The 13,670-nt window shown below is 41.0% G+C and overlaps 1 pseudogene; it reads right to left on the bottom strand.

Annotated features, from left to right (window-relative positions):
* LOC136615971 (zinc finger protein 208-like) overlaps positions 1–13,670 on the bottom strand; it is a 123,962-nt pseudogene that overhangs the window by 61,753 nt on the left and 48,539 nt on the right.

Here is a 13,670-nt window from a genome sequence, read left to right on the forward strand (position 1 = left end):
AGCTTACGGAGACTCACAGAGCGCCACTTTTTACACCCCATACTAGCTACTGAGGTCACGAAATACCCCAAAAAAGCATGAGAGGAGGGGGGATACACGGTTTTATTGCCCCATGTACCCATCCCAACCAGCCTCCGTAATTGGCCTTGTCTTTGGAAATACTACACAGTTCACATTATTACTTTTATCTAAGATTTGGGGAACGCCGAAAAGGGCGCGGAGTGTGTGTGTGTGTGTGGGGGGGGGGGATTTTTTAAGGTGTCAATTTTTATCCCATACAAGTGGGCAATGGGGCCTGGAATGTATTCAGTTGTGCCCTGCAATCCAACGGGTGTTCCCTCCATTACAGGCCTTGCCATGTGTCCTTTAAGTAAATTCGGGCCACAAGGAGTATGTTTTTGAACACAGGACAAATGGGGGTATCCATTTTGGGGTGAAGGTCTTCATTCCTATGTACACTGTACAAAAAAAACTGTTTTTAAATTGACAAAATTGCCAAAAAAATGAAAATTGTAATTTTTTCCTTCGGCTTTGCTTAGATTTATTCAAATACTGTGGGGTCAAAATACGCAATACACCCCTAGATGAATTCGTTAAGGGATCTAGTTTTTAAAATGGGGTCATTTAAGTGGGTTCTTTATCGTATTGGATGCTCATTGGCTCTACAAGTGGGAAATGGGGCCTGGAATTTATTCCGTTGTACCCTGAAATCCAACTGGTGCTCCTTCCATTATAGGCCTAGCCATGTGTCCTTTAAGTAGATTAGGGCCACAAGGGGTATGGTTCTGAACACAGGACAAACAGGGGTATACATTTTTGGGTGAAAGTCTTCATTCCTATGTGTGCTGTACAAAAAAACAGTTTTTAAATTGATACAACTGCCAAAAAAAATGAAAATTGTAATTTTTTTCCTACTGCTTTGCTTAGATTTATTCAAAAATTGTAGGCTAAAAATACACAGTATACCCCTAGATAAATTCCTTAAGGGGTCTAGTTTTCAAAATGGGATCATTTGTTGGGGTTCTTTGTCGCTTTGGCCGCTCAAGGGCTCTACAAGTGGGCAATGGGGCCTAAATCACCTTCATGCTAAATTTCTGTTCTGAAAGCCACCGACTACTCCTTTCATTTTGGGCCCCGTTGTGCTCATTGGCTCTACAAGTGGGAAATGGGGCCTGGAATTTATTCCGTTGTACCCTGAAATCCAACTGGTGCTCCTTCCATTATAGGCCTAGCCATGTGTCCTTTAAGTAGATTAGGTCCACAATGGGTATGTCTCTGAACACGGGACAAACAGGGGTATCCATTTAGGGGTGCAAGTCTTCATTCATGTGTGTGCTGTACAAAAAAGCAGTTTTTAAAATGAGAGAATTGACAAAAAAACGAAAATCACAATTTTTTCCTTTTGCTTGGCTTGAATTCATTCAAAAACTGTGGGGTCAAAATGGGCAGTACACCCCTAGATAAATTCGTTAAAGGGTCTAGTTTTTAAAATGGGGTCATTTGTGGGGGTTCTCTTTGGTTTTGGGTGCTGAAGAGCTAAACAAAAGTGCCATGGGGCCTAAAACGCCTTCAAGCAAAATTTATGTTCTGAAAGACACCGACTACTCCTTTCATTTTGGGCCCCTTTGTGCATCCAGACATAAGATTGGGGCCACAATGGGTATATTTCTGAACACGGGAGAAACAGGGGTATCCATTTTGGGGTGTAAATCCTCATTTTCAAGGGCAATATAGGAAAAAAATAGGTCTTTAAAATGACATATCTGCAAAAATATGAAATTTTATTTTTTCTCCTCTAAATTGAATTAATTCCTGAAAAAACTGGTGGGGTCAAAATACTCATGACACCCCTCAGTGAATACCTTAAGGTGTGTAGTTTTTAAAATGGGGTCATTGGGGGGAGGGGGAGACCTATTATTCTGACACTCATGAGCCTTTGCAAACTTGACTTGGTGCAGGAAAACAAAGTGTTCCTCAAAATGCTGAAAAGTAATGTTAAATTTTTTATCAAAAATTTGTACAGTATGTTTTGACATATTTGAGATATCACAGTTGAAAATGTAAAAAAAATGACATTTTTTCCCAGATTTTTCCAATATTGGTAGTTTTAATAAATATACACAAATTATATTGGTCTCTTTTTACAACCAAAATGAAGTACAACATGTGGCGAAAAAACAATGTCAGAATCACTGGAATATGCAAAACCTTTACAGAGTTATGCTACGTTGAACGACGCATGTCAGATTTCCAAAATTTGGATCCGTCACTAAGGCGCAAACAGGTTTCGTCACTAAGGAAAATCCTGTCCCCTGAGCCTCTATGCACAGGATATCCATTCCTGTTGAAAGGCAAAGACAGCATTCCATAGGCAAATGAACCCGACTTGCCACACCAGGGACTTTAAAGACTCTGGGCCAATCTATGCCATCCCTTCTTAACACAATGAAGTGGGGCATGTAGGCAGAAACAGTTGGTCAACTGGCTGCCATTAAGCTTAGGTTGGCAAAAGTTAAAAGAAGGGGTAATGTAATGGGGTGTACCCCTCTTATTACCATGTTGTTATTCATATTTTAGGTTGTTTTCTCACGTTAAGATTGGATGAGTAGGAAACGTGGGAACTAGAAAAACAAAGTACAGCCAGCACCACCTTTGTGGGGAAGCTGTTCATCAGCTGTTGATGCGGTGAGAGCTAAGAGATTTCCAACAGAAGAGAAAGAATGCTAAGCTGTCTGTCTCATGGGCTACAGAGAATACATTGTCAGAAAGAAAATTCTGATGCAACTATTGATCCAGAAAGTGTATGGCTGGCTTGCTTACCAATTCCCAGGATCCTGGTTATTTGGTGTGTATTGACCTTTGAAACAAAGGACTGAGATCCGTTATAAACCACTACTGAATGTTACTTGTTAAATAAAAGTTTCCATATTGCTGCTTAGGTCAGTTATTTGTCAGCGAAGACAAAAGCAAAGAATCAGAGATGTGATCAAGCGATCTTCAATAATCTACTGGCATCACCACATGCATGAATTCAAGCTATTGGGAATGTGTCTCAACAGAGACTGGAGACGTAGGTAGACCTTTCAGGTCTGTCACCCCTTCAGCTTATTCTTGAATTTGAAATGTCAATGGATAGATCCGAACCTATTAAACAATTTTTCTCTCTTGATATATACTGTCATGAGAGCACTGGAAAGCCACCATACACATTAGCTGAAAGGGCGGGTTCGGCCAATTAAAATCCAATGTGTATGGCCAGATTAGGACTGCTATAATAGTAACAGAAACTTGTACTTTATATCTAAATAAAATTGCATAACTGTAGTTTATACTAACCTCATATAAATGCAAGTTTCTTAAAGCACATTTTGAACAAAACATGAGAAAGAACACAAAGGGTCTCAACAGTCTATGTCTACACCAAAACCTGTCTCGCCTTGTGCCACAGCTGTATCCGACCCCCACACTATGGAACCGGATGTTTCTTCTACATGAGTAACTTCATCAACCACTGGGGCCTCTGACATCATGGAGGTGGTGCGAGCAACTTTAGTGGCACAAGAGGTGTCAAAAATCCCCCTATTTCATAACAGATTGGAAACCCTGCATAAATCTATAAATTCGACACTATCGCAAATCACAGATAACACCCAAAGGCTGGCTGAACTGGAGACTAAAACCCAAAACATAGAACAGACTATCTCTACTCTGGAGGCCTCACTATAGCGAAGTCAGTCAGAGACTGCAGTACTCCGGTAAAAAAATTGACGACTTAGAGAAAAGACATCGTCGCAATAACTTACGTTTTGTCAGGATACCAGAATCAATAACCAACAACCAACTCATAATGTATCTGAATGCTGATTTCCCACGGGCTCTTCAACTATATATGCCTGCAGATCTTCTAATAATAGAAAGAGCTCACTGTATTGGACCACCTAGGGATGGCCGTAACAATGACAGAACCCGACCTTGCTTCATCATAGCCAAATAAATCCACTGGGCAACAAAAGAGAGAGATCTTACAAGCCTATAGGCGCCAAAGTGAACTGATTATTCAGGGGGTGAAGAATCTGCTGTTCCAGGATTTTTCCATGGTGGTCACACAAAAGCGTAAGCTATTTTCTCCAATATGTCAAATCCTCCATGAAAGGAACACCTGTTTTCAGTTATTATGCCCTGCAAAACTCCAGGTCCAATATGGTAATAAGTCCCTCCTCTTTAGCACCCCAGAGGAAGCTAGAAGACACCTGCACTTGGAAGAGGTTGGGGAGTGAGGTTGGCATGCAGAAGGAACTCTATTTCCAGTTTCTACTTTGCTCATGCTCCAAATAACATGGATGTGGCGACTTCTTCATTTAACAATAATTAATATTTATGTTAATTGTTCTAGCACTCTTTTTATATTATAATCTGACCTGCTTGATTTTCAGGAAATTGTTTTGTAAGGGGGAATACGCCCCCCCCCCCCCGACATGGCACGAGCAATGTTCAGTTGTACCTGCGGCTTGCTGGGACCAAGGGGTGCAACAACAAAAGTGAGGCACATATTGAGGTTACTATGTCTACAAACACAGAAGTAGAGGAATTCCAAATACCTACGACACTGCCGTTTCTGTCCTGGAATGTAGCGGGACTCAATATGCCAGTCAAGCGAAAAAAAGTTGTCACACATTTAAAACGCGACAAACCAGACATTATCTTTCTACAGGAGACCCATTGGAAACAGGGCAGAGGAGCTGACCTATGAGCGCCATGGATTGACTCCTGTTACACAGCCTTGCATAAGTCAGAGGCTCACGGGGTGGCCATTTTGATCAGAAAAAACACACCGCACACAATAATGCACTCTGTAGCTAACCTATAGGGCAGAAGATATCTCCTGTTGCGAGTGAGTATAGATTTGCAGGTATATTGCTTAGTGAATATATATGCCCCCAATGTGGATCAACCAACATTTTACTCCACACTTATAGAAACATTACAACAATATCTGAGTTGTCTAATAGTTGGAGGTGATTTCAACTGTCAGCAGAACGTTTCTCTCAAATGGACAGGCCCCACTATGCAGCCAGCCATGACCAGGCATACGCTCCCGGAACTGATAGACCAACTCCATCTGTGTGACCCATGGCGACTGCTTAACACCACTAGTAGAGTACGCTTGCTGCTTCAATACACACCACTCATTCTCCTGCATCAACTTCTTTCTAATATCTAATACCCTCTTTAACCAACATTATAGATCCACAATCCACCCGATCATTCTCTCTAACCATGCGCCAGTTACACTGGACTAGCAGCGGGTTTCTTCCCTGAGGCTGTCGCGGTTATGGTGTTCCTCTCCTATCTGTGGGAATCGGAGGATTTCAGAGGGTACCCGAGACTCCATTGGAATAACTACGTGGATGACAATAGAGAACATGAGGATGACATAGTGCTATTTTGGCAGGCCTCAAAGGCGGTAATGCAGAGCCATATTATAGTCTGTGTCCCATAGATGAAAAAAATTTAATGAGGAATTTGCGGCATTACACACTTACTGGAGGTGCAAAAGGATACCCTGGGTGACAACTCCTATCAGACATTTTTGATGGCAAAACATCACTTTGACACATTTGTGCACACCCACAGATTGGCAGACTCAACTAACAAAAAATAAATTTTATAGGTGGCATCTATTGCCCAACTTAGCCCTAAGACACCCTACTACTGGTAACTTAACAACTAGTCAAGAGGAGGTGGACCAGATATTGTAGGATTACTTTGAAGATCTCTATAGATCAGATCCATTTAATATCCAAGACATACACACCTTTCTGGACACAGTAGGCCTACTTAGGCTTTCAGACGAACAAATATCACTTTTAGAGGCCGCAATACAGGAGGACAAGGTCTGAGGCATAACTGCGACATCAGCAGGAAGATAATCACTGGGCCAGATTGGTTTTCAGCTAAATATTATAAAAAACTCTCGACAGACCTAGTGCCGACACTAACTCAACCCTACAATACAATATACATAAATTGTGCTCAAATAAAGGACTTTGGAACCTCCTGGAATATTTTACTTCCCAAATCTAATAAGGATGCTATGGACCCACACTCATACAGACCAATAGCCCTACCTAATTGTGATTACAAATTTCTGTCCAAGATACTAACGGATAGGCTTCAAACTATTCTTCCCTCTGTGTTTGACCCATCACAGAAGGGCTTAACACACGGAAGAAGTGCTTTAAAAAAACATTAGAGCTGCAATAGCTGTGACGGTTGTTGCACAGAATCTTGACAGTCCGGTTGCGATGCTCTTAAGTCTAGATGCCAAGAAGGCTTTTGACAAAATTGCCTGGTCATTTTAAACTCCACACTGGGGCAAAACATTGTAAGTGTCCCAAAATGGTACCACTCAATACTAAAGCTCATCCCACAACAAACAAGCGCACAGCAATGAAAAATAAAAAAAGTGCTTCAAATTTTGCAACAGAAACCAAGTTTTTTTTAAATTACAGATTATCTGTATTCTTAACAGTAAATTTTGTATTGCTGTAATTGGACTGACTTGCAGAACAAAGTTTATATTATTTTTGCTGCTCAGTAAATGCTGTAAAAATAAAACTCCAAAAACCTGAATTTGTCTTATATTCTGCCGAAAAAAAACCCCTTTTCATACATTATATGGTACATTTCTCACATTTCAGACAAAAATATTGTCTTTCTCTATGTGAATTCTGATGAGCTTTCAAAATTTCCTTGAAAAAAAGTTTCTACATAAAAAAATTAAAATAGCTTCTTCCCTAAGTGACGACTCTGATGCTCCCTACATTTTTTATTAGTAGCAAAACATTTCCCACATTATGAACATAAATATGGCTTCTCTCCTGTGTGAATTCTTTGATGCTTAACAAGATCTGACTTATTTGTAAAACTCTTCCCACATTCTAAACATAAATATGGCTTCTCTCCTGTGTGAATTCTTTGATGCTTAACAAGATCTGACTTATTTGTAAAACTCTTCCCACATTCTGAACATAAATATGGCTTCTCCCCTGTGTGAATCATCGTATGTTTAACAAGGTGTGACTTATTTGTAAAACTCTTCCCACATTCTGCACAAGTATATGGCTTCTCCCCTGTGTGAATCCGCTTATGTTTAACAAGATGTGAGTTATCTGTAAAACTCTTCCCACATTGTAAACATGAATACCGCTTCTCCCCTGTGTGAATCCTCTGATGTTTAACAAGATCTGACTTATTTGTAAAACTTTTCCCACATTCTGAACATGTGTGTGGCTTCTCCCCTGTGTGAATCCTCTGATGTTTAACAAGATATGACTTATCTGTAAAACTCTTCCCACATTCTGAACATGAATTTGGCTTCTCCCCCGTGTGAATCCTCTGATGTCTAACAAGATCTGACTTATCTGTAAAACTCTTCCTACATTCTAAACATGAATACCGCTTCTCCCCTGTGTGAATCCTCTGATGTTTAACAAATTGTGACTTATCTGTAAAACTCTTCCCACATTCTGAACATGTATATGGCTTCTCCCCGGTGTGAATCCTCTGATGTTTAACAAGATCTGACTTACCTGTAAAACTCTTCTCACATTCTGAACATGAATACGGCTTCTCCCCCGTGTGAATCCGCTCATGTTTAACAAGATCTGATTTTCGTGTAAAACCTTTCCCACATTCTGAACACGTGTATGGCTTTTCTCCTGTGTGAATTTTCTGATGTGTAGCAATATTTGATTTGTCTCTAAAACATTTACCACATACTGAACATGAATAAGGCATCTCTCCTGTATGGATCCTCTCATGTATAATAAAATTTGATTTGTGTGTAAAGCATTTTCCACATTGTGAACATGAATATGGTTTTTCTCCTGTGTGAATTCTGTCATGTTTTACAAGGGCTTGTTTGTATCTAAAACATTTCCCACATTCTGTACATGAATATGGTTTCTCTCCTGTGTGACTTTTTTTGCGTTTAATAAGATTTGATTTTCTTGTAAAATATTTCTCACATTCTGAATTTGAAAAGGTTTTCTCTTCTGAATGAATTGTCAGATGATCTTTGAGTTTGGAATTTCCATATTCTGAACATGGAAATTGCTTCTTTCCTGTGTTACTCCACTCATGCATAATACAATTTGCTTTATCTGTCAAGCATTTCCCATATTCTGAACAGGAGTATGGCTTCTTATCTAAACTGTGATGTCCTGGCTGTACATAAAAGGTGGTGTGGTTTTCTCCCAAAGAGTGTTGAACGATATCTTCTTCTATTATATAATTAGGCAATAACATGAAGTTTCCATCAGAGTTCTCACTAGGATTATCTGTTAGGATTGAAATGGATTAAATTATATATTTTTATCTTCATATCATAAAGAAGACAAACTTATAATGTCCTGCTGAAAGAGAAAAACTCACAGAAAATACGCTTTGAGGCCTCGGTCAGACGACCGTTTTTTGCCGCGATTTGCGGATCGCATGTCGGATGCGCATCCGCAAATCGCGTGACCGGGGCCGAAAAATCGCCCAAAAAATCTGCTGCTAGCAGCGTTTTCGGGGAAAAGGCCCCGATCAAAGGAGCGCTGTCCAACCCATTGCAATTCAATGGAGCCGGCAATACAGCCAGCTCCATTGAAAGCAATGGGCTGGCGGTGAGCGTAGGATGAATTTTCGGGAAGGGCTTAAAAATATAAGCCCTTCCCTGAAAAGCATCCAAAAATGTGTAAAAATAAAAAATATATATATATATATACTCACCTTGTCCGTGCAGCCGGAGTTCAGCCGCGGCCGGTCGGCAGTTCTCCTGAACTGCTCTGGGTAGTATACAGCAGCCGGGGATTTAAAATCCCTGCCTGCTGAATGGACTGCCTCTGGTGGGTCACAGCCCTCACCAATCAGAGGCAGCTCTCACTCACCCATTCATGAATGGGTGAGTGAGTGCTGCCTCTGATTGGCTCAGCACAGGGACCAATCAGGGGCAGCTCTCAGCTATTGAATGACAGCTGAGAGCTGCCCCTGATTGGTCCCTGCGCTGAGCCAATCAGAGGCAGCACTCCCTCACCCATTCATGAATTCATGAATGGGTCAGTGAGAGCTGCCTCTGATTGGTGAGGGCTGTGACCAATCAGAGGCAGTCAATTCAGCAGGCGGGGATTTTAAATCCCCAGCTGCTGAATACTACCCAGAGCAGTTCAGGAGAACTGCCAGCCAGCCGCGGCTGAACTCCGGCTGCACGGACAAGGTGAGTATATATATTTTTTTTATTTTTACACATTTTTAAATGCTTTTCAGGGAAGGGCTTATATTTTTAAGCCCTTCCCGAAAATTTATCCCGCGCTCGCCGGCAGCCCATTGCTTTCAATGGAGCCGGCTGTATTGCCGGCTCTATTGAATTCAATGGGCGAACATCATTCTTCCCTGCCACAGCTGTTACAGCTGTGGCAGAGGAGAATGATTTGTGTAGTATATGTTCTCAACGGGGTCGGCGCTGCTGCCGCCGGCCCCATTGAGCGCATATAATAGAACACAAGGAATCGCAGATCGGCGCGATCTGCGATTTCTTGTGTCCTATAATTTATCGGACAAGCACATAAAAAGCGCCCATGTGTCCGATACCATTGCAAAGCAATGGTTCGAAAAGATCGCAAATCGCGCGAAAAAACACCCGTCTGACCGAGGCCTAAATCTGCAGTGGCCAAATCTGCACATAATTGATGCAAATTTGCCCATGTTTTTTGTGGGGGTTCTCCATTGTTTTGGCCGTTCAAGGGCTTTACAAGTGGGCAATGGGGCCTAAATCATCTTCAAGCCAAATTTTTGTTCTGAAAGCCACTGACTGCTCCTTCAGTTAGAGCCCCGTTTTGCATGCAGACATATTATTAGGGCCACAATGGGCATGTTTCTGAACACACGGGACCATTTTGGGGTGCAAATCCTCTTTTTATGTGCACTATAGAGAAAAAAACTGTCTTTAAATTGATATATTTGCAATATGTTGCATTATGCATAATGTTAGTTTTCTCCTCTAAATTGCATTAACTCCTGGAAAGAAATTGTGGGGTCAAAATATTTATGACCCTCTTCCTATATGGTTAAAAAAACTAAGGTTTTTCCAATGTGATTCCAGAATAAAGTAAACACATGGAATTATATGTCTTATCAGACATTTGTACAACATGTTTGCACATATTTGAAATATTGCAGTTGAAAATGTGAAAAAAATTACTCAAAATTTTCCCAATTTTGGCGCTTTTAATAAATATACACAAATTCAAAGGTTTTAACCACTTAAATGTAGTACAATATGTGGTGAAAAAACAATGTCAGAATTACTTGGATATGCAAAGCTTTTATGGAGTTATTCTATGTTAAAGTGCCATGTCAGATTTCCAAAATTTGTCCTGGTCATTAAGGCGCAAACAGGCTTGGTCATTAAGGGGTTAACATGTGACTATTAGACACACAAACCTTCCAGGACCTTTTCCTGATAAAAAATACATGAAATAGTCTGCAAATATGCAGGCTGTGTATATATGTTTTTACTTGTACAACATAATATATATCCTGTATGACTCTTCTTACCCTGTGATCTCAGAGGCTGGTGGTTCTCCATCATGATGTCCTTGTACAGATCCCTGTGTTCTTCTAAATACTCACACTCCTCCATGGAGAAATAGACAGCGACATTCTGACACCTTATAGGAACCTGACACACAATGATACCGTCATTACCCAGGCACCTCTAGTGTTGTTACTGTATAATTACCCAGCATTCCCAGCAGTGTCACCTCTCCAGTCAGCAGCTCAGTGATCTTGTTGGTGAGTTCTAGGATCTTCTGCTCATGTATCGGTAAGTGAGGAGGAGCCTCTGTGATGGGGCTCTGGCTCCTGCTCCATCCTTCAGACTCATGGAGATGGCTGTTAGGAGACGTACCATCGTCCGATATATTCTTCACCATCATGTAATCCTGTGTATGGAGAGAGACATGTAGGGTACTGAACTCTAACTTTCTACTAAAGGAGGAATACAGAGATTGTGATCCCACTGTATAGATCTCCAGTGAGACCACAACTGAAATACTGTGTTTAGTACAGGACTTTAGACAAGATGTGGAAGAGGGGGATGAGTTATTGTGGTCATTGAGGTGTATAGAGAGCAGAGGGATAGGGGACAAGAGAAACAAAGACTTGCATAGATACTGCCTACAAACTAGTAGTAAACTACTGTAGAAAAAAAATATCACACCTCTCCTACTCACTCACATTTTTAATTCCAATCACATAAAAATAAACATGTTATAAAAAGGTACCAGTAAGTGTTCCAAAGCAGACTGACTTCTTGATCACTGCTGTGGGCAGGGTTCTTTCTACAGAGCTGGAATTTTCCTACTTGTTATTCTACTATAAACAATCACATCAGGGAGAGTGGTAATTGTTCTATATGGTAGTGTTCTACAGGATGATTTTAAGTCTGTGTCTGTTGCAGAAACTTAGGGAGCAGAATCTGCAGTTCTCTGTGTACAATCAATAGAACACAGCACAGATAACATAGCAGCAGAAACATCCAAGAACCACTGAGACTAAGATATACAATCTACAGAGCAGGGAAATAGGAAAATACAGTGTACAATCTATAGAACACAGCACACATAACATAGCAGCAGGCACGGATATATATATATATATATATATATAAATATATATATATATATATATATTACACACACACACACACACACACATCAATCCACAGAGGCGGAAATGGGAAAATACAGGATTCAAGTCATACATTGGCAAGAAATAGAGTGACTCCTCATACACTACAGATTGTTAGGAAAAAGGTATGCTTTAAATAAGGATAGGGATTTCACTGAGACAAAACATCATGCTGTCAAAGATTGCTGTAGAGCCCTCTAACATCACAAACTAATGTAAGTGAGTGCAGTCACATTGTGACTCACAATTTTGGTTTGTGAAGCACAACATGATTGCATTCCCATCCATTAGTTTGCAATGGCCTTTGACTGTTTTGACCTGTTTAGCAGCCAAAGTCACTGTAGCCCCTAGTCTAAAGATCATAGAAACTTAGAAAAGTTTACCTCTCCGGTCAGCAGGTAGATAATCTCCAAGGTGAAGTTTAATATTCTCTTGCTAATCTTATTGCTGTTCTTCTCCATCTTTGGTAGGTTAATCGGTAGATGGACTGTTTTGGAGAATAATGTGAGACAACTGGATTAACTGGATGGTTTATGAAAAAAAAGACAGCCTGTAAATCATACGATGGACATCATCAGGTGTGAAATACAGAACCTCACTTATTGATTATTGAGGAAAACAGCTTCTCAGATTATTCAATACATTAAAGGGGTTGTCCCGCGCCGAAACGGGTTTTTTTTTTCTTTCAATAGCCCCCCTGTTCGGCGCGAGACAAACCCGATGCAGGGGTTTAAAAAAAAAAAAACGGATAGTACTTACCCGAATCCCCGCGCTCCGGTGACTTCTTACTTACCTTGCAAAGATGGCAGCCGGGATCTTCACCCACGGTGGACCGCAGGTCTTCTCCCATGGTGCACCGTGGGCTCTGTGCGTTCCATTGCCGATTCCAGCCTCCTGATTGGCTGGAATCGGCACACGTGACGGGGCGGAGCTACGAGGAGCAGCTCTCCGGCACGAGCGGCCCCATTCAGAAGGGAGAAGACCGGACTGCGCAAGCGCGTCTAATCGGGCGATTAGACGCTGAAATTAGACGGCTCCATGGAGACGAGGATGCTAGCAACGGAGCAGGTAAGTGAATAACTTCTGTATGGCTCATAATTAATGCACAATGTACATTACAAAGTGCATACAGAAGTGCTGAACCCCACTTGCTTTCGCGGGACAACCCCTTTAAAGGGTTGCTTTGAAAATGGATATATGTGGCATATCCACAGGACAGCCCATAAAGGTCAGATAGGTGGGGTTCACCACTTGGTGGTATCTCAGCTGTTCCCATAACTGCCATAGGAGTTAAACAGTGGATAAAAACAAGAAACCCAGGATGTGACGCACATGTTCAACAGCAACCAGGAGATAATCTGTTTCAGGGCAACAAAACCCTTCATCAGATAAAGCGGGATTATAGCTGCACTGAACCCTTAACTGGAGAGAGAAGTAACAGGATTCTCTGTCCTCTGGGTACAGGTAAGCGTTGAGTACAGCTACAACTGTATCTGATGAAGGGGTTTTGGCCTGAAATGTGTTATATGCTACTTTAAATAAAAGAGAAGTCAGGCCACCCCTTAGTTGTATGAAATGTGATTGTTCCCAGCAAGAGAAACCAAGTAATCCTGTAGATATTATACCTTTTAATGCTAACAAAAACATATGATATTAATGCAAGCTTTTGAACCTACTCTGGATTTTTCCCCAGGCATAGTAATCTAGTAGATATGATACTTTTTAATGGCTAACAAAAATGCATGATGTTAATGCAAGCTTTCAAACCTGCTCAGGATTTTTGCTCAGACATAATGCCTTAGGAAGAATCCTGAGTACGTTCGAAAGCTTGCATTAACAACAGGTATTTTTGTTAGCCATTAAAAGGTACCATATCTACTAGATTACTTGGTTTCTCTTGCTGGGAACAATCACGTTATATCCGTAACTAAAAAATA

This window comes from Eleutherodactylus coqui, chromosome 1 (genome assembly GCF_035609145.1).
Source record: "Eleutherodactylus coqui strain aEleCoq1 chromosome 1, aEleCoq1.hap1, whole genome shotgun sequence".
Lineage (NCBI taxonomy): Eukaryota > Metazoa > Chordata > Amphibia > Anura > Eleutherodactylidae > Eleutherodactylus > Eleutherodactylus coqui.